Genomic DNA, 18,827 nt, shown 5'->3' on the forward strand with positions numbered 1-18,827 from the left:
TAGGTGTTTTTTTTGTTTTGTGTTTTTGGGGTTTTTTTAAGCAGTTCTGAAACAAGAGAGGTTTATTTCAAATTTACAGAAATGTATACTACAGAAAATCCCTCTACCTGTTGAAGTGAGAGGAAATTTTGCCATTTATAGGATTTTATACTTATGACTGCCATACACTCTACCCCAGCAGTTTTACTGGTTCGGTAAACTGCTCAGATTGGCAAACAGATTCTTTCAGTACCAAACAAGCAAGGCCAAAAATAAGGACCTAATCATTGCTCTTGAAATGCCCCCTAAAACTCTCTAGCAGTTGGAAACTTTCCACCACTCCATTTCTGGGGGGTTTATAGCAACCCTACCTATGAGATCTATTAACATCAGCCTTTCCCTTCCTCCCACGCTTGAACTATTTTAAAACATTCTGTAGTTAAGCTAAAGTCTCCATAAGTTTTGCATTAACCTGGTCTACATTTCCAGGATGTGAGGTGTAGCTATTCCCTGGCTCAGTTTTGCTTTGCACAGAACAGAGGGGCCTCCTAAGTACTACTAAGAGCTATGTCATGGCCCATTGACAGTAATGCAGTTTTGACAAATTTATGTGCAGGGCCACAACAGCCAGGCTTGGTGGCATTGTGAAAGAAAAGCAAAATTAAGTGTTTTTACTGAAAGAAAGTGGCTTGGATACTCAGGACTCAGGCAGTTCAGATACCTAGCAAAGACATCTACTGGGGATATGGCAAGTAGAAATTTCCTACATTTACCTCAGGTAATACATCTCCAGTAAAGAAAAAAAAAAAAAAAGAAAGAAAAAAAAAAGAGGGGGGGAAAACCTTGGTCAGTGATGAAAAGAATTAAAATGGTTCTTCAAGGTGACAGTCCACACAGAAAGAAACTAAAGCCCATTCTGAAGCCCTAGCAAGTGAAATATTCTGTCTCCCCCTCCCTACTGGGGATGGAGGGAATTGTATTCATTGAAAAAGTAATTTTAGGGAGGCAGGACACTGTGGTAGAAGGCAGATTGCACAGGAAGTGTTAAGAATGCAGGCAAAGGAAGGGGATGTTTAGGGAATCCCTACCCCTCCACTTCCTTCATGTCCTTAATTGCTGTGCCTCCTAAGTACTAAGGCTAAAGATGTGCAACTACTTGACTCTTCCATATACAACTAAAAGAAGCTCATCCATAATCATAGAGGTATATACAACAAGTCAGTGTTCTGTTTATTTACCAGGTATATCTGGTTTTGGTTTGACCTGAAAAATGTCAGACTCTATCTTGGCATTTGAAAAATTAATATTTTTTTTCTTTCCAATCTCAAATTTTCCCTTTTTTTATAGGTAGAACACTCAGAATAGTCAGATCAAGATATCTGCATTTTTTAAGAGATAAAATGCTTTAAAGATCATGTCTCAAAAAGTAAAAATTTGAGGTTTTTTTTTTGTTGCTGTTGAACCTGAATGCCTTTGCTGGCTACTTTTAATTTGTAAACTTTTGGAAGGCCTGCACAATCATCTGCATTTGCTTTCCAATGGACATCCAACAAGCCTACACATGGTAGGTTGTGCACACTTCCAGTCAGCTTTGTTCTGTACCTTCCACAGGGAGAAACACTGTCTGAGGGAGAGCCCTGGGAGACTCTGTGGCTGCAGACCTGGTAACAAGACACCTACAGACCTCTAGCAATTTGATGTTCTCCATCAGTTCAAGTCCTTTCTGCTTATTCTAGGCTAAAATATTAGCAGAATGGCACTGATGAAGTTAATATTCTGTTTGCTGACAGTGATATCATAATCCTGGCATAGGTATCTCTGTAGTGTAACATGCTCCAAAGAATCTAAATCTGGACATTCTTAGACATATGATGATAGGCAAAAAGGTCCAACTTTGCAAACAATCAAACTCTAAAAGGAGATTCTTCTGGAAGGTAATTTTGTCTTTCTTACCTTCTGGAAGGTAATTTTAGCTTTTCAAATCAATCTCACCCAATATTCCAAGCCATAACCTGAGCTACTGAATATATTTCTGTGCTATAAACACAGGACAAAGTCAGCGTAAAAAATCTTGCCATCAGTTAACTAGTTCAAAGTCTTTCCTATATTTTGTGTTGACTAGAATGATAAATAATTTATTTTTGGAGTACCAGATCACAGAGATAAATTTCTAAAACAAAACTCTTGCAAAACACAATTATTATTCAACTCATTTTAGCAATTCAATAAATGCAGCGCAATGACTTCCGTTAGCTATTCTCCTAGCCAAGGTCTACTACATCATTAAATATTATTGAGTTGGGTCTGCCATTTTACTTGAAATTATGCGCCTGGCATTTTAGTCTATGGCCATAAATGCTGGAAATGTCAGTTATATAAGCATCCATCTTTTTCACTACTGTCTCCCATCAAACAATAATGGTAGGAACTTTAATCCATTCTACACAGTCCTAGATATCTACATTTGCTAGGGAAGGAACTGTAACAGAGTGCACTGACAACTCACAGTAAGTAATTACTCTTAGAAATATCTCAGTAAACTCAATTTGCTCCCAGAGGTCTTTTAAATTATATCTCGTTAGAGTGCAATGTTTTTTCAAATGACAAGGTCACGCGAAAAGGCAAAACTCTATTTTATCTTTATCAAAGCTTTCCCCCCCCCCCATAAAACTGTTATAACATATAATTTCAACCAAATAGAGATATTGTGTTTTACTGTTGGAGCCCAGGAAAGCCATAAAGCAAGCAGAGTTGTTGTTTACAGTCACAATAAATTTGGAATATCATATAGCATTCTAGGTGAGGCATACCCACCTACTGATGTCAGCTGACTGGGAAGAAGTAATTCTTTATTATTATTTTTTGAACTTTGCTGGCAAAATAATTTTATTCTGGATTTACACTAAAAAACTTCTCATGAATCTGAAAAGATTCATTGCAAACTATATTAATATTGCAGAACATATACTTTATGTCATCACCCTACTTATCTGCCTCAGTGACTTTACAGCAAGAGGTTATTGAAAAGCAACATGCATTATGTAGTTGACCAACACTTCTAATTTTATTGTAAGTCTTGATAGTTAGCATTTTTTCTTATAATCCCAGTTTATGTAGCCATGCAATTAGGAAGGTAAAAAAACATATTACACTGCAAAAGTAGCAACACAATTTCATTTTAGCAGTAGTCATTGTGGGTGACAAAGCTGCAATTTTATCAGTAGAGATTTCAGTTTAACCAAAGAAGAGGTAGAAGCAGCCAAGCAGACCTTTCATTAAGAATATCCTTAATTTTGCTCCCATTAGAAAAACTACACCATGAAGTGAATATGTGCTTTTATTCTTAGGTCCAAGTTATCTGGCACATTAAAAGAATGCACCAAACTGAAACTCAGCAGCACTGGTATATCTTAGCAAGTAACTACCTCCAAAGAAATTTTCCAAGAAATTCAGAGGAAAAGAGCCTGTGATCACAGAAAATGCACAGCGCAGTTTGAGAGCCACAATACAGGGCATGGAATACACCATCATTCTGCAAATAGAGGTAAGCTCAAGTCTTTCCAGAAATGTACCTAAATGAACTCACCTACTCATAACAGAAGTCAGAAAAGCAGGAATAACTTTGGAAGAATTGGTGTCCTCATAGTGGGTTTTTTAAAACCTTTTTGTTCACAAAGATATTGTACAGGAGTGATTTGGGATAGACTTGCAGGACATTTAATGGGCATAGTAGAAAGACCATCATAACAGTCAAGAAAAGAGCCCTTACAATTCTACAAACTTTACTATCTCCCATTTGACTTATTTCTGGTTTGATTTTGGGGTTGGGTTTTTTTTTGATTTTTTTTTCTATGACCATCACAGGATGAGAACTGCAAAAGGATACCACCAACAGACAATCATCTCACTATATTTCCCAGAAAACTTACCTTCTCTAAGCTCTGCCAATAAAAATGGAAGACTTCTTCTGACACGGGATCTTCACATGTTATATTTCCTTGCATTGCTTCATCAAGACAATCTATAAAAGGTAAATATTGAAATTAATGCTTTAGAGTACAGATCACAAAGCTATAATTTTTAGCTTGGTACTAGAATGGAAGGGCTGAAAAACCTCATTCAAATGGGGGAGAAAATTAAATTTATAAATTAAATTGCACCAATGTGATGGAAAGTGAAATGTGAGCTTTCTAAACACACCACAGCTCAACTGTGTGGTCAGTAATACGAGCTCAGGCAAAAGAAAACAGCCAACATCAGTCCTTTAGGCTCTCACTGGGCTTTCTGAACATCAGTTTTTCTGCTCGGTTTCTGACAGATAGAAAACCATACCTCTCTGACAGGGGAGGGTGGAAGGACTCCAATAAAATCTTGCTGACATTCCATGACTACCTCTTGCTGCTACAATGGCATCTTCTTTTATTTGCTACAGGAAGAAAGAAAACTATATACAACCTTATCCTATTTCCTCAGTGGCAGCAGTGAGTCACTAATGCCTGAAATACACAAGTATTTGTGTATTCAGGGGAAGGTGGAAGAACTCAGCAGAGAATTAAAACTCTGTCTTAAATGTATCTGGCATATCAGTCCTATTAGAGGTGAAAAGGGAATGCAAGAATGCCCAGTCAGGTGCTACAGCACTATCTGTTAAGAAATCTTTTAAGAGAGGCTCTCTGTACTTGTTATGCCAGTAAGAATTATGAAGTTCTTTTTAAATAGGAGAATGAGGGAGTCAGAAACTGGGATGGGAAACTAATTTCTCCACTCCCAACATTTCTTTGATCTTCATTAAGGATTTCTGGCTACAAAAAAATTTATGGATGCAAAGCCTCAGACCAGTTATGAAGGGATATATGTCTACACTCTGAAAAATCCCCTGTGAGGCACAGAGGGCAGCTGCTTGGGCACAAAGCAGAAACCATAGTGGTTTCCCCTTCTGAGCTATTTCTGTAAGTCAGGGCATGAAGTCAGACTTTTGACTTTCTCTCCCTCCATCCCATACACATGACATTTTCTGGGGATCTCTTGGTGCAACATTAAAAGTTATCCACAAGAAAAAAAATTGGATAGAATAGAAAATTAAAAATTGCCAGCAGAGAATGTACAGATTTCAGGTAATTTTCTGTATCCTTATACTACTTTAGACTATAATTTGCATAATCAGCAAGCACTTCCAATCTCTTCCCTTTTCAGCTCTTCTACACAGAACAACATTAAAAGAGCAAACACCTCCAAGGACTAATTTTAGAAATGCCTGACCAAGCCACCCTGCTCAAAGCTTCTCAGTTGCTGAACTCTGTACTGAGAACTCAACAATGGTTCAGACTGTTCAATAAAACCTCAAATAGGTCAAATCTGCCACTGATCTGCATCCAGTAACTTCATGAATTGAAGTTTACACCCCTGCAGATGTGGTCCACCTGACTTCATGAAGAGAGCTGTGTCTTTTTATTCCAGACATAAATTTGGTTATTAGTAGTAGAGGTGCTTTGATTCATATCAGCTAGGAATTTGATCCCACGACTGCAAAATCATTGAGCTAATTTGTTGCTGGAGAAAACTCAGACAAATGCCTATACCTGTAAAACCATAGTCTGAGCTCCCTCTTTCTATAGCATCAGAAATTTCAAAAACAACTCAGTCTGAATTCTCTTTAATTTTATTTGGCCCAGTTTTTCAGAGAATACCCACATAATGCTGATATATTTTAAGGAAGTTAGAACTGGTTCATAAAAAAGTTAAACATAACTGCAAGTCAGATTTATCTCTTTCTGTAGAAATATGCCTTGTGCTTGAACTTATTCAATTTTTTTGCTGAGCTTTGACTTTCAACTCAGTCCTTCATTTTGCCTTGCCCCAAACAAAATCAAAATGTTTCAAAGCGCAAATGAAAACAACACATTCAAATTCTGCACGACAACTTTGGCTTGAGGAAAACAAAGGTTTTCATGAAAAACAGTTTTCAGCAGAAAAGCACTAGGATAGGAAATTTTCAGCCAGCTCCACCAAATAACTGCATCCATTCTTTCTGACATTTTTTACCTTGCTTGTAACGGTAACGCTTTAGTCCACAGCGAATCCCATTGATTTTCTCGGAGCTGAGTGATGTCTGCAGTGAGCACCCACCAGACAGTGATGCCTGAGCCATACCACTCTGGGAGCACGGTCAAGCAATTCTAGGCTCTATGGATTCATGAGGTAGGATTTCCTCTTGGTTTCTTCTTTGTTTTCTACAAACAAAGGTGAAAGGTTAGTAGTTCACCACTGCCTTAATTTATCCAAGTAGAAAGAGCGTTTCCAGTGCTTCTAAAATTCTTCAGCCTATCAGAAACATCGTTCCTACCTCTACAGGCTGTAAATTGAACTCAGAATAACAAAAAAGAGAGAGCAGTGTTTCCATTTGCTTTTTCTTTAATCTGAGTTTCTAACTAGCAGAAAATTAGCCACAGGTCTTGGGGGATGTTCTCTGAGAACATCTGGAGGATGGCAGTCTCTATCTCCCTAAATTTTAAAGATTTATAGATCTTTATAAATCCTTAAATGTTCAAAATCAAGACTGAATATTACTTTAAGAACTTTGAGTTAGTTCAGCCACAGGTGGTTAGGCTTGGACCAGGATTTGGTGGGTAAAATTTAATGCATGCTGGTCAGTTTCAAAAAACCATCCCAGTCCCTTCCGCATTAACAATCTGCAAATAAACAATAAATAAAAAACAAACCAAACAACCAATCAAAAATAAAACAAACAAACAAACAGTCTGCAAAACTATGCAATGAGCAACAGAACGTAATCAAGCTTTGGCTATCCTTCTTCATTCTCCTAGTTGTATTTTTTACTGCAACCCTAAAAAGACATAAAAATTAAAAACCAGCAAGCCTGAAATCAAAATGATTAGATGAAAAACAAATGAAAAGTAAAATGATGAAAGCTGTTGTCTTTTTTTTTTTTTTACCTTTTCATCACTCCTGTTCTTTTTAATGTATAGATTCCCACCGAGAACTTTTCAGAGCCACCAGAAAACTGAAACTTTCCTATTACGCACAAAGCTCTGTCTCAAAAATCTAGGCTACGCTGTCACTATTTCCCACTCTCAGACATCCCTACACAAACAAGTCTTTTAATGGAACATTTTGTCCTCATTTTACCATTCTCACTGTGAAAATTTCCTCTAGGCTTTCACCAAACTGAAGGATGATCAGAATCTTTTGTGGTGTGCTGATAACAACCAAACACAGTGAGTGTCTCAAGATGCAGTTTTGACTGTGGCCTGTATTTCTCAAGTGCATAGAGAAAGATCTCAGGCAGCTGTTACCCCTTTTCACCTCTCTGCATTAGTCAGACAAGTCACTGTCTTCATGACCATGTGGTGGAGGAAATCTGCCACAGCCTTCAGCAGGGTTAGCTCTTGTGAATCGAACTGGTAGGGGGGAAAGCAGTGATGGGAATATTTTTCCCAAATTTCCAGTAGTTTCCAGCAGTTTGGAGTCAGAGCAGTGGTCAGGCAAGCAGCCACTTTTAAACAAATCACAGACTCATTCACAAAACTCAGAGAAAATCTATTAATTCCCACAAAACTTAATCCAGATTTTTACCCACACTGCTGTGACTGGATGCTGGTCCATAAACAGCTACAAATGTGTTTCCATAGCTAAGAACAGGTTATCACCACTTTAATGACCTATAACACACACAAAACACCATAAAGTCTTAATAGAATGGTAAAGCCAGTCTTTATCCTTTTAAGTAATCTGCATCTGAACTAGCTGACCAGTCTATTTTCTCCTTGCCAGTTATACTGAGGGGACATAAAAAATAGGGAATGAGAATAGCCAGTAAATTAAAGTTCAGGCAACTGAAAAGGTCAAAGTAGTATGCTTTATTATTGTCTGTCACTGAGTATATGGCATGTCAAAATTCATACACTGGTCTTTCAAGAAAATAGAAACAATAAGAAATCAATCAATATGCATTGACTCTACTAAAAATAATAGGATTAAAAACAATTGTATCTCAAAAATTCTGTAGATATCATGAAAGAAACTCTGTTTCCTCTCTACTGCCCTAACAGCTGGGAACTCAGAGAGGGAGTTAACAATGGAAGCTTGCATGTATTTCAGCAATACTGCTGAAAAAAATGAGATTGCACCCTCATCTGCAGATTGCTCATTTTTTCATGCATGTTTTGCAGTGTATCAACACGAAGGCACAGATCCACAGCCCTAAGTGAACCTGCTTTTGTTAATGGTTTTGTTGCATTCAGTTTCAAGCAGTGGAGGAAAATATTGGTTCTTAAATGGGATCTCTTGGATTGGATTTCTGGCCCATGCATCTCAGGAGTACCTAGTATGGCCAGAACTGATCTTTGAAAAGTGCACTATAAGCCAGTTATCATAATTCACCACACAGAGGACAATTTGGTATCATTAAATTGGTTAAAAATGGTTGTTCTCTTACTGAAAACAGGCTGTCTGCTTTTAGTCCCTGAAAGTGCAGCTGTAGAAGGACATGTTCCTTTAATTACACAAGCAAATTATTAGAAACAGGGCTGGCCAGATGAAGTCTATTTCCAGAGATCTGCTAATTTCGAACATGACTGTGGGTATATAGAAAAAGGATTAGAAGGAGTTCACAGTTTTGAAACATGTTATTTGTGATCAAGTCCACCACACACTAATGAGACATGTCTTGCCTGCAGCACAGACTGATATATTTTTTGTCATGTAATTATATGTTACTGTGGCAGAACATATTTTCCTCAATGATTTTCTTTTTATCCATCTATCTACCTATCATGGGGGAGTGGACTAGCTATTTGCAAAAAACCCATCTTCAAAAAAATTATAAAAGAGAAATAGCACCTGGTCTTACCTTACCATTTCTCTTAAAACCTGACTAAATGCTCAAGCTCATTGATTCAGAATAAATATATTTTCTTCTACTTTTCATAAAGGAGGGTGTTGTTTTCCCACCTGCTGGATTCATTGCTACCATAACTTTATTTTCTTACAGAACCAAAAACTACTGTATTTTCATGTTGTAACTGCAGTTTTGTGGTCACAAAATGGCAACTCTTCTCTAGAGTTCAGGAGTGTGAAATGGCCAGAGAAGATTCCCGCAGTTGGTGTAGCAAGTAAGTGGTTCTTATATCTCACCAGTTTTTCAAAGAGGATGGAGGGTAAGTCCTCAGTCACACCACAGTGTTTCTTCCTTCACTTGGAGGAAAAAAGGCACAAGCAACTTTTATTATGTCATTTAAAACACTGTCTTTTGTCATACTTTGGTCAGCTGCAGAGATAATTTCACCAAATTCTAGTCCCCACAGTGGTTTCCTCTCTCAGTTATTATTGTTACAGATAATGAAATATCATTCAACAAGACAATTCTGCACTGAGCCTTACTGAAACTGAACTAACAATCTTGTCTCAAGATTAAATACTTAGGAGGTTTAACTCAGAAGAAAAGCTGTCTGTGGAACACATGATCCAAAACTGAGGGAGACTCATCAGAAAGATAAAGCAGCGCACAGATTCCTGGGGTTAAGAATATAAATCCTATAAAAATCCTGTTAGAAATAGACCAGACTTTCCTGTACTTCCATCTCAAAAAGCCTTGACAGCAGTCTTTTCCAGCACAGGTCAACTCCCTCTTGGCCCTGCTACTATACTCAAAAGTACATTCAATGGCGAAATACATCTAGGAAGCTGCAGTGTATTTTCTGGAGACTTCTACAAGTTCTAAGGTCTCTGCAACTTACACTTCTTGGCCCTTGTCTCCACATAGCATGTAGTATCTGTGTGATAGCTGCCAGGAAGGATGCATCTTTTCACATACAGCACTTGATGTACAGCACAGATAGACATACTCATAAGTCCAGCATGGAAGGGTCAAGATGAATAGCAAGCGCAATTTTGGTTTTGGGAAAAGGTATTAAAACCCATTTTCGTGCTCTCTTTTGTATCTTAACAAAACTTGTTCACACATTCCATAATAATATATGAGGATCATAGATAAAAATATAAACTCTGGGTACTGCATGCTATCTGTTTCTGTAACTTATTAATACATGCATTGCAATTATGCTAAAAACACATGTATGTCACCTTTCGTCATGAGCAATAGTTGCTGCTTCATAAAAGTCTAGCTAAATGATGTCTTTGCAACCTCTTATCTGAACCACATTTTAACACTGAACAATGATTTCCTTCCTGTTAGACAGAAGAGAGTCTGGACTGATTGTTACTATAGACTCTGCCACTGGCTGGCCCCAGGTAACAACACCGCCCTTGCCATTCACCCTCATAAAAGCCACACCTTTGCCTCTTTGCTCAAACAGACGCTCTTTCCAAACATCCCTTCTCTACTTCTTTGATCTGAATTCTAAATGTTTTGGACAGCCAACAGGACTTTGCTGGAACTGCTTGTTACCTGTCCAAGTGAATGCAAAGGAAAATGACCAAAGAATCACAGAACAGTTTGGGTTGGAAGGGACCTTAAAGATCACCTATTTCCAACGCCCTGCCATGGGAAGGGATACTTTCCACTTGACCAGGTTTCTCAAGGCCCTATCCATCCTGGCCTTGAACATTTCCAGAAATGGGGCATTCACAGCTTCTATGGACAACCTGTCCCAGTATCTTACTGCACTTACAGTGAAGAATTTCTTCCTGATAACCAATCTAAATCTACCCTTTTTCAGTTTAAAAACACTACCCCTTATCCACTGCAATCCCTGATTAAGCGGCACTTCCCAGCTTTCCTGCAGAACTCTTCTAAGTACTATAATGCTGCTGTAAGGTTTCCCCAGAGCCCTCTCTAGGCTAAACAACCCCAACTCTCCTGTCCTCGCAGGGGAGGTGCTCCAGCCCCCTGATCATTTTTGTGGCCCTCCTCTGCACTTGTTGTAACAGGTCATTGTCACTCTCAGGCTTGGGGCCCCAGAGCAGGATGCAGTACTGCCAGTGTGGTCTCATAAGAGTGAAGTAGAAGGGTAGAATCACCTCCCTTAACCTATCTGCCATATCTGTTGCATATGTTTTCTGCTCTTAGTTTGAATTCTTCATAGCAGGGTAACAAGTTGACAGGCATAGTGATATTCCTAAAAAAGTGATGAATCAACAGCTTCCATTGGGTAAACTGTAGAACAAACTCTGCTTGGCTCCTTCCCTACCTGTTTACAACCTATAAAATTGGATTTATGCCCCTGTGTTAAAAAGATCAGCTCAAAACCTCTCTTACTTTTAGTTTGGGATTGGCAGCAGATCATTGAAGGCCGTGAACCAACAGGTCACAGAAAGAGAAAATCTGATGGGAAATTCTCCCAGCCTTAACAGGTTGGAATATAAATTCAATTCTATCCCAGCAATTAAAGCTTTAATTTTATCCCTTTGAAATCCTTCAGTTGGTATTTGTCAGAGATTTACAGAAAGTTACCTTTCTTGGACTGAGCAGATTATCAAACTCTGCTAGAAAGAGATGGAACTCAGAGCATGGCTTCCAACAGAAGTTTCTACTCTTTTCCAATTGAGTTTCTTGTCAGTCTGACTCATATTTATCTTCTTTTCCTGCTTATTAAAGCTGCCACACTTATGACTGAAAATATGAGGAAAGGCTTTGGTCTAATCAAAGTAAATCCCCTTTTCAATCTCCTTTGCATAGGTGGTAGTTCATCAGCAGAGAGCAGAGCTAGGAGAACATGGTTGGGGAAAAAGAAGAGCAATTGTGTTTCCACTGCCTCCCAGGAAGCTGATTTTTACCAATATGTCATATACCATTGCAAAAGGCTGTCTCACTGCTCACAAATATTTTATCCTTGCTGGATGTGATCTAAAAAGCCAGATATCCTTCCTGAAGAGCCATTGCTGTACATACATTTTTCTTTTGTGGCATCTGACTTTCTCTACAAGACAACAGGTGAGAAACAAACATGTTGCAAAATGCATCTGTTGCTTCCCAGGGCAGTGCCACTGCTCCCAGTACCATCCGAATACTGAGGATTACAAGGACACACACCAGGCAGACATTTCCCTGAGCCTGCAGGCTGATGCACTTGCAGACATACCCAAATGTATCCCTTCATGGATGAAAATTAGGTAAAATGGTCATAAGTACCTCAAAAGAAAAAGAAAACTTATTTGCTGAAAATCTAGTATGTACCATCTGTAGCAACTGAAGATTTCGAAGGGTGAAGATTCACCACATTCAGCCAGCCCAACCTAGTGGATTAGAAAACCAAAAACTGCTTTTAAATGAACTTAAATCCTGCCAGCAGGTACACTGAAAGACTTTCTTTAAAAATACTCACTTTTCCTTTAGGAACAGTTTGAACTCTGGTCCTGAACACAGTGCCAGGTAGTTTTAGCAGACAGGAGGGGAAGTAAAATATATTTTAAGGGCATTTCATCTCAACACCATTAGTAGGAGAAACTGCATGGTCCAGTGGCTGCATCACTAGGCTGGAACTTATGGCACATCTAGAACTGTGCCAGGGAGCACTATATTTAATGCAGACTCAACTCTTGGACCGAATGCAGGAATAGGTGTGACAGCACCGTGCTGGGCCCTGTTGCTTAGCCCTGCTGGGAGCCCAAGCTTATTAACTGCAGTATGGCACACCATTGATGTGACCATGCTGCTCAGGTAATCCAAGGGAAAGTGTCTTGCCAGGCTGAAGCACTGATGCCATTAATCTTCCTAGATTGGCACTGCCACAGCTGCCTCTGCATCAGGCTCCATGGCACGGCACGGAGCAACCCTTAGGGAAATCTGGGCCTGGCAGCCAGCTTGCACACCACACACTGCATGGGGCCCTGGCAAAGGGTACTCTCCTACACCTTGTTGGTTTCAGCATTTTGTTTTGTTGGTTTTTATTTTTTTTTCTCTTAAATATGCCAGCTTACACATTTTCACACCACTTGAAAGTTTTGCTTTTATATTTTAAGATTTAGGGTTTTTTTACAAGGTTCTGGTGTTGGCAAGGTTCTCCTACTGTGGTTGGTGGGAGAATTTCACAGGTGTTCTGGGGTGGCTTTCCAGGCTTCTCTAGTCCTCAGGAGGGAAGAACCAGTCTCACAAAAGATTTTGCTTGATTGGAATTGGGTCAAAACTTCTTTTTCTAGGTCAAACACTACTTTCCAATTCCAGATGTGAGATGTAAACAATGTAATACATTGGTAGCCTCTTTCATATCATGACTTGTCTTCATCTGAATCATTTCTGGACATATTAGTTTAAGTAAAGGGCAAAGCAAAGACTTGATCTTGTACCTCTACACATACTGTCACTACAGAAAGCACAATGAAGCACTGCACATAACTGTAGCAAAAAATTAGCAGTTAAAACTTGAACAAATCCAAAACCTGCCCACAAAGCATTTCAGTTTTAATGAAGAGTCTGTTTAGACAAATTCTCTACCATAAAATTCTTCTCTGAGTCGAGGCAGCAGAGCTGCTGTGTTTTTTATCATCTGAGATGTTCCCCTTCTGGAAAGCACATCTGCTTAGATAAAGGGATAATTCTGACATGTTGGTATCTTACAACAAAGACCTATGTGAAAATTTTCCATCAAAACCAGTGAGGCAAACTGGGCTTTTGATTAAACAGGAAAAAGCACAATTTTCCACTGAAAAAAAGAACCAAACCCAAGCACACCAAACAAAAAACTTCTCTAGGGCTTTGCTACTGCAGTGCTTCAAAATAAAATTAAGTTCCTTCTCCCTGAGATCCCACCCAACCCTGCTGACCAAGCATCCAAGTTGGTCTCTCCACCTCAAACCATGGGCAGAGACTTGAGCAGAGCTGTTACCTCTCTCCAAGGGATAATCACTGATCACGGGAAATATACTTCAGCTCGTGTTTATTAGCATCATTCTAGATGTGCTCTGAGCTCACTGCAAAACTGATTCCTCTCTTACCCCTTCTCTAGGTATTTGAAAGTGGTGGGAGTAGGTAGTAGTGGGAAAAAGTATTTCAAGCATCAGGGAAATGGACTGATGAAAATGTAAAGGGCTAGTAGTAGATTTTTGTAAATTCCTGCCTTGAAGCTGGATCTGTTTACGTGTTCCTACCTGACTTGCAATCAGTTCACTGCACTTCTTTTTGTTTGGCCATCTATTCAGACTGAACCATATCCCATTTCGCCTTGTTAGTCCTCCGTCCCCTCATCATCTGCTTCTTCCACCAAGTAACACTCCCTTGTGCAATGAAGATTCATCCTGCAATGCTCTTACCCAAACCAGGGATTAACAGCAAATATTATTCCTCACCATGGCCTCACAAAATACTAAAAAAAGATGTTGGCTCACCTAAACCTATATGTAAGGAGCCTGTCTCTGGTGCTACTGCAAAGAATAATCTCTGTCAGCTCTTTCGAGGAGGTAATAAACCACCTGATGATCAATCTGGCACACCAGTCAGGGGACAAGGCACAAACCTGGGGAAAAGTTAATGATCTCTGCTTCTGCCTCCTGTGCAGGTGAAGTTTGTAGTCAGCACCACTGTCTTGAACTCTGGCTGTCTTTTCTCATCGCTTCCCCAAATCAGGAACTGCAGACACTGCATAAAAGAGCTCAGTGAATTATACTTTTAGCCTTTTTTTTTTTTTTTAATTCAAATGAGATTCATGTTTAAATCAGACTTTGGAGAGAGGTTCAAGGTTAATTCTTTTTTTTTAAAATCCAAATGTGGCTCTCCCATCCTTTATTTCAACCCACAAAAATACCTCTGCTCTGCGTTTTCTGACAGTTCTGGCTTTATATTCAGCAGTTACTTGAGTTGCTTTGGGCATACTTAGGCTGCTCTCAGATAAGAAAATCAGCCTTTACAAGAAAAAAGAAAAGAAAAGAAAAACAAAAGGAAAGTATGTGAAACAGACAGGTGAAACAATGCTGATCTCAGGCCTTCTTCTACTCCAGCCACTGGTGCAAGGTCAACCCATTCTGAGAAAACAGTTCTGCCATTAAGTGGTTTATTTACTTAAAAGTTAGCCTGCCCACCAGACATGCTCTGCTGCATTAACTAAGCCTCTCTACTGCTGTCAGCCTCTTGTCCACAACAGCCTGTCTCACACTAGTCTAGAGGGCTGTCACCTCTGCATCCATGGGCTGGCAGCAAGGATAGGGAGATAAAGTCACACAACCCGATTGTGTCTTATTTGTTTGCAACCCTTCAGATTTGCCCTAATTTCCCTTTTACACCTAATGAGGGTTTAACAAAATTCAGAGGTTTAACAAAGACAAATGCAAGGTGCTGCACTGGCTCCAGGGAAATCCACAAAATAAATACGGATAGGGGGATGAAAAGATCAAGAACAGCCCTGCCGAGAAGACTTGGGGGTTCTGGTGGATGAGGGGCTGGACGTGAGCCGGCAATGTGCATTTGCAGCCCAGAAAGCCAATTGTATCTTGGGCTGCACCAAAAGAAGTGTGGCCGGAGGGTCAAGGGAGGTGATTCTGCTCCCCTACTGCGGTCTGGGGAGGCACCTCCTGGAGTGCTGTATCCAGCTCAGCTCTGGTCCCCAACAGAGGAAGGACATTGACCTGATGGAGTAAGTCCAGAGGAGGGCAACCAAGATGATTAGAGAGATGGAGTACCTCTTCTATGAAGACAGGTTGAGAGAGATGGGGTTGTTCAGCCTGGAAAAGAGAGGGCTTTGGGGTGACCTAATCACAGCCTTCCAGTACCTGAAGGGAGCCCACAAGAAAGGTGGAGAGAAACTTTTTACAAGGGCACATTTTTACAGGACAAGGGATAATGGCTTCAGATTGAAGAAGGGTAGGTTTAGATTAGATATCCGATAGAAATTTTTCACAGTGAGAGTGGTGAAACACTGGCACAGGTTGCCCAGTGATATCCCATCATTGTAAACATTCAATGTCAGGTAGGACAGGGCTTTGAGCAACCAGGTCTTGTTGAAGATGTCCCTGATCATTTCATGGAGGTTGGACTAGATGACCTTTAAGGGTCCCTTCTAACTCAAATCATTCTGTGATTCTACTACAGAGACAGTCCCTGCTCAGCCACAGGGAGAGGAGAGGAGCTGATGGCCACATGTGTTTGGTGGGTTATGGCAGTGTAAACAACAAGCATCTATGAATTAAGTTACTGTAATAATGGATTCCCTCTTAGGTAGGACTGAGCTGAGTCCAGCAAAATGAAGCTGCATATGACTTAAGTATTTAGACAGACAAATGTGAATATCTAGGCTATAATAAAGGAGCAATTTGTGTGAAGGGAGATTGCATTATGCTTATTCAAAGTCAAATTTATTTCTTCTCTTTCTTATTAAGAATCTCATTTTAAAAATCCCAGCCTCAGGTCAGGGTTATACTTATAGGGCTGACTTCATATCTGGCAGTGCAGAATTCAAAATTCCTGCAAAATTCCTTGCTGTAGTCAATCAATGGCATAAGACCCCTACTTGGGACAAGATTTTTTTTATTTTTCTTTTAATTAAAAAACAGCCAGAGGGCATGTACAGCTTAAATTACTTGCATAGAGAAAAATGCTTCTCTAAGAAACCTATTAGGAGATACAGCTTGAGAGCAACAGAAGCACTTCAGACTAAACAGAAGTTTAATTTTTTTAAGGTAATGGAAAGGAGAAGAGACATTCTGAAGAGTTTTTTTCAGCTCATTTTGGACTGTCATTTTCTGCCCTGAAGCCATAGTTGAGTTACCTCTGAGGAGATCAAGAGAGAGCTGTTGGGGGAAGAGTCAGTCACTTAGCAGAATGGTGGAAGGTACTTGTCTGTGTGTGGATCTCAGCCAGTGTGGGTTTGTTTAAAATATGCAAATCTTGGATCAAAGTCAGTTCCAAAAATACAACCCAATGATAGCTACAGCAGTTTGGCTTGCACATCGGCTGCCATTTCGATGACATACATATTGTTAGTTGGTATAAAGCACCTGGAAGCTCTAATGCAAACAAGAGTGGCAAACAACCTCCACTGCACCCCAAAAAATAGAAGGGAAAAACCAAAATCCCAGAATCACCCACACCTTTTGGCTTCCCAGAGTCACACTGTGCTGAGGACCTGGAGTCCCCCTTGCCTGCCAGCAGTGTGACCACATGCTTCAGCAACCTGTCTGCCTGCCCTAGGGGGAGATGCAAAAGCCCTGTGCCATCTGAACACAGGAACAGAAAGATCTGAGCCAAAAAGGACTATGAGTTGTCATTTTTAGCTGGTGGGTGGGGAGTCAATAGAACCAGGTTGTGTTGGTCAGCTGGAGCCAACAGTATTTCAATCAGAGTCGACATTTAAAAGAGACTTAGAGTTAAGTAGCATATACCCTTTCCCTGGCTTGGACCATATGCAATTCCAGGATCACACAGACAGGCTGTTCTGCATTTTCTTTTAGGGAAGCATCAGAAAATGGCATACTCTACTCCATCCCTCACTCTCCTAATTTTCTTCTGATATCCCTCATTTTCATGTAAATGATGCAGAATCCTCCTGCACCTCATTCTGTAGTAGCAACACTGAAAAAAAATGCCCTGAAATGGCAGATTAGGTTCAGAATTATCCCTCCTTTGAGAGGCAATGACCACATAATAGCGTTACACTCTAGTTAGGCTTAAAAGCAAAGCCTCGAATTAGAGAGCAGATCATTTCAGTGACCAGGCATGAGGCTTAAATGACTGAGAATTTCATGCAAAAATATGGATGGGCTCATTTAAATACTAACAAGCTGTTGTCTTGGCCTATCTGCAGAATAACTGAAGAGGGATAGATGAAGTCTGAAACAGCAGCTGTGACTTCTGAACTACTCTTCTGCAAATGGATGAGGGGGACAGCAAGGGGGACAGAACATCCTGATGTGGGTAATGCTGAAGAAAAACATAATGTCACACAGAAGGAGGGATTTTTTCCCTCATCACCAGGACAGGAATTTATTTCTTCCCTAGCTACTAGATGAGGATTTCCCTAGCTTTGTAGCAAGAGCCCTCTGCAGCTATCTGGGCATAGATGAAGACCAAGGAGCACCTATCACTCCAAATCCTGCCAAGGAATATGAAATAATTCAGCTAAGTTGAACATAGAGCAAAACATACAGGAAATTCAAATTTTGTGTTGAAAACTGTTACAGTCACTTACGTTTTACACTTTGTGACACCAGTAGATTAGAGCAGGATTTCTCTGTCTTTGTGAATGTGTGGATCCTCTTTTGGCTCATCTGGTTGCATATGATCCTAAGTTCCTCCAGGCCAGGAGCACAGGCTGCAGTCCCAGGTTGCGAACATTTTCTTCCCACTCCATCGTGCTAGAACTGAGCAGCAAACAGAGATTCAAGACAGTGAGCAGCTAACAAACTAGTGTAACCACTTAAAAGTTTGCGACTTTACCTGGATCTCACAGCCCTGCCCTGGAATAAGAACCAGTGTTACCAGCTCAGAGAAGATGGAATTGATTCAGACAGCTGCTGACACTTCTATTGTTCCTTTTTGACTTTCCCAGGTACAGGCAACAGCATCATATAGACAGCAGTGATGCCTGAAATAAAAGAAACTTTACTACGTGTAATATACCTTGGGGCAAGAAACAGTCTGAAAGAGAAAGAAGTCTTGACCGTCACCCTACCAGGATTTGTGTCCTCTGGCCAGCCTTGCCAGAATGCATGATTTACACTGGAGCTGAGTGCAGGGAAAGGGGCCCATTAGGAGAAGAAGAAAGCTACATCATTCCTTAGTTGACTGCATGTTTTGTGCCACTGGCACATGCAGTCACCTGGGAATGGTAGCAGAAAGTTGTGTGGTGGTAAACTTTAAAACTGTCTTTCAGGTGAAATTGCCACCACACCAGCAGTGGTTTACGCTGACATGTTAAACTTCACATGGAGAGAGAAGAGCTGCA

The 18,827-nt window shown here is 40.1% G+C and overlaps 1 long non-coding RNA gene across 1 annotated transcript in view; it reads right to left on the reverse strand.

Annotated features, from left to right (window-relative positions):
* Positions 1 to 6,087: 6,087 nt before the first annotated feature.
* The window catches only part of LOC126652038 (uncharacterized), a 41,490-nt gene continuing 28,750 nt past the window's right edge, over positions 6,088 to 18,827 (reverse strand). Inside the window, exon 4 of the long non-coding RNA XR_007631860.1 lies at positions 6,088 to 6,209. This is a non-coding gene — a long non-coding RNA (uncharacterized LOC126652038). The remainder of the gene's footprint in view (positions 6,210 to 18,827) is intronic.

This window comes from Myiozetetes cayanensis, unplaced genomic scaffold, assembly GCF_022539395.1.
Source record: "Myiozetetes cayanensis isolate MyiCay16 unplaced genomic scaffold, myiCay2020 scf7, whole genome shotgun sequence".
NCBI classification, from domain to species: Eukaryota; Metazoa; Chordata; class Aves; order Passeriformes; family Tyrannidae; genus Myiozetetes; species Myiozetetes cayanensis.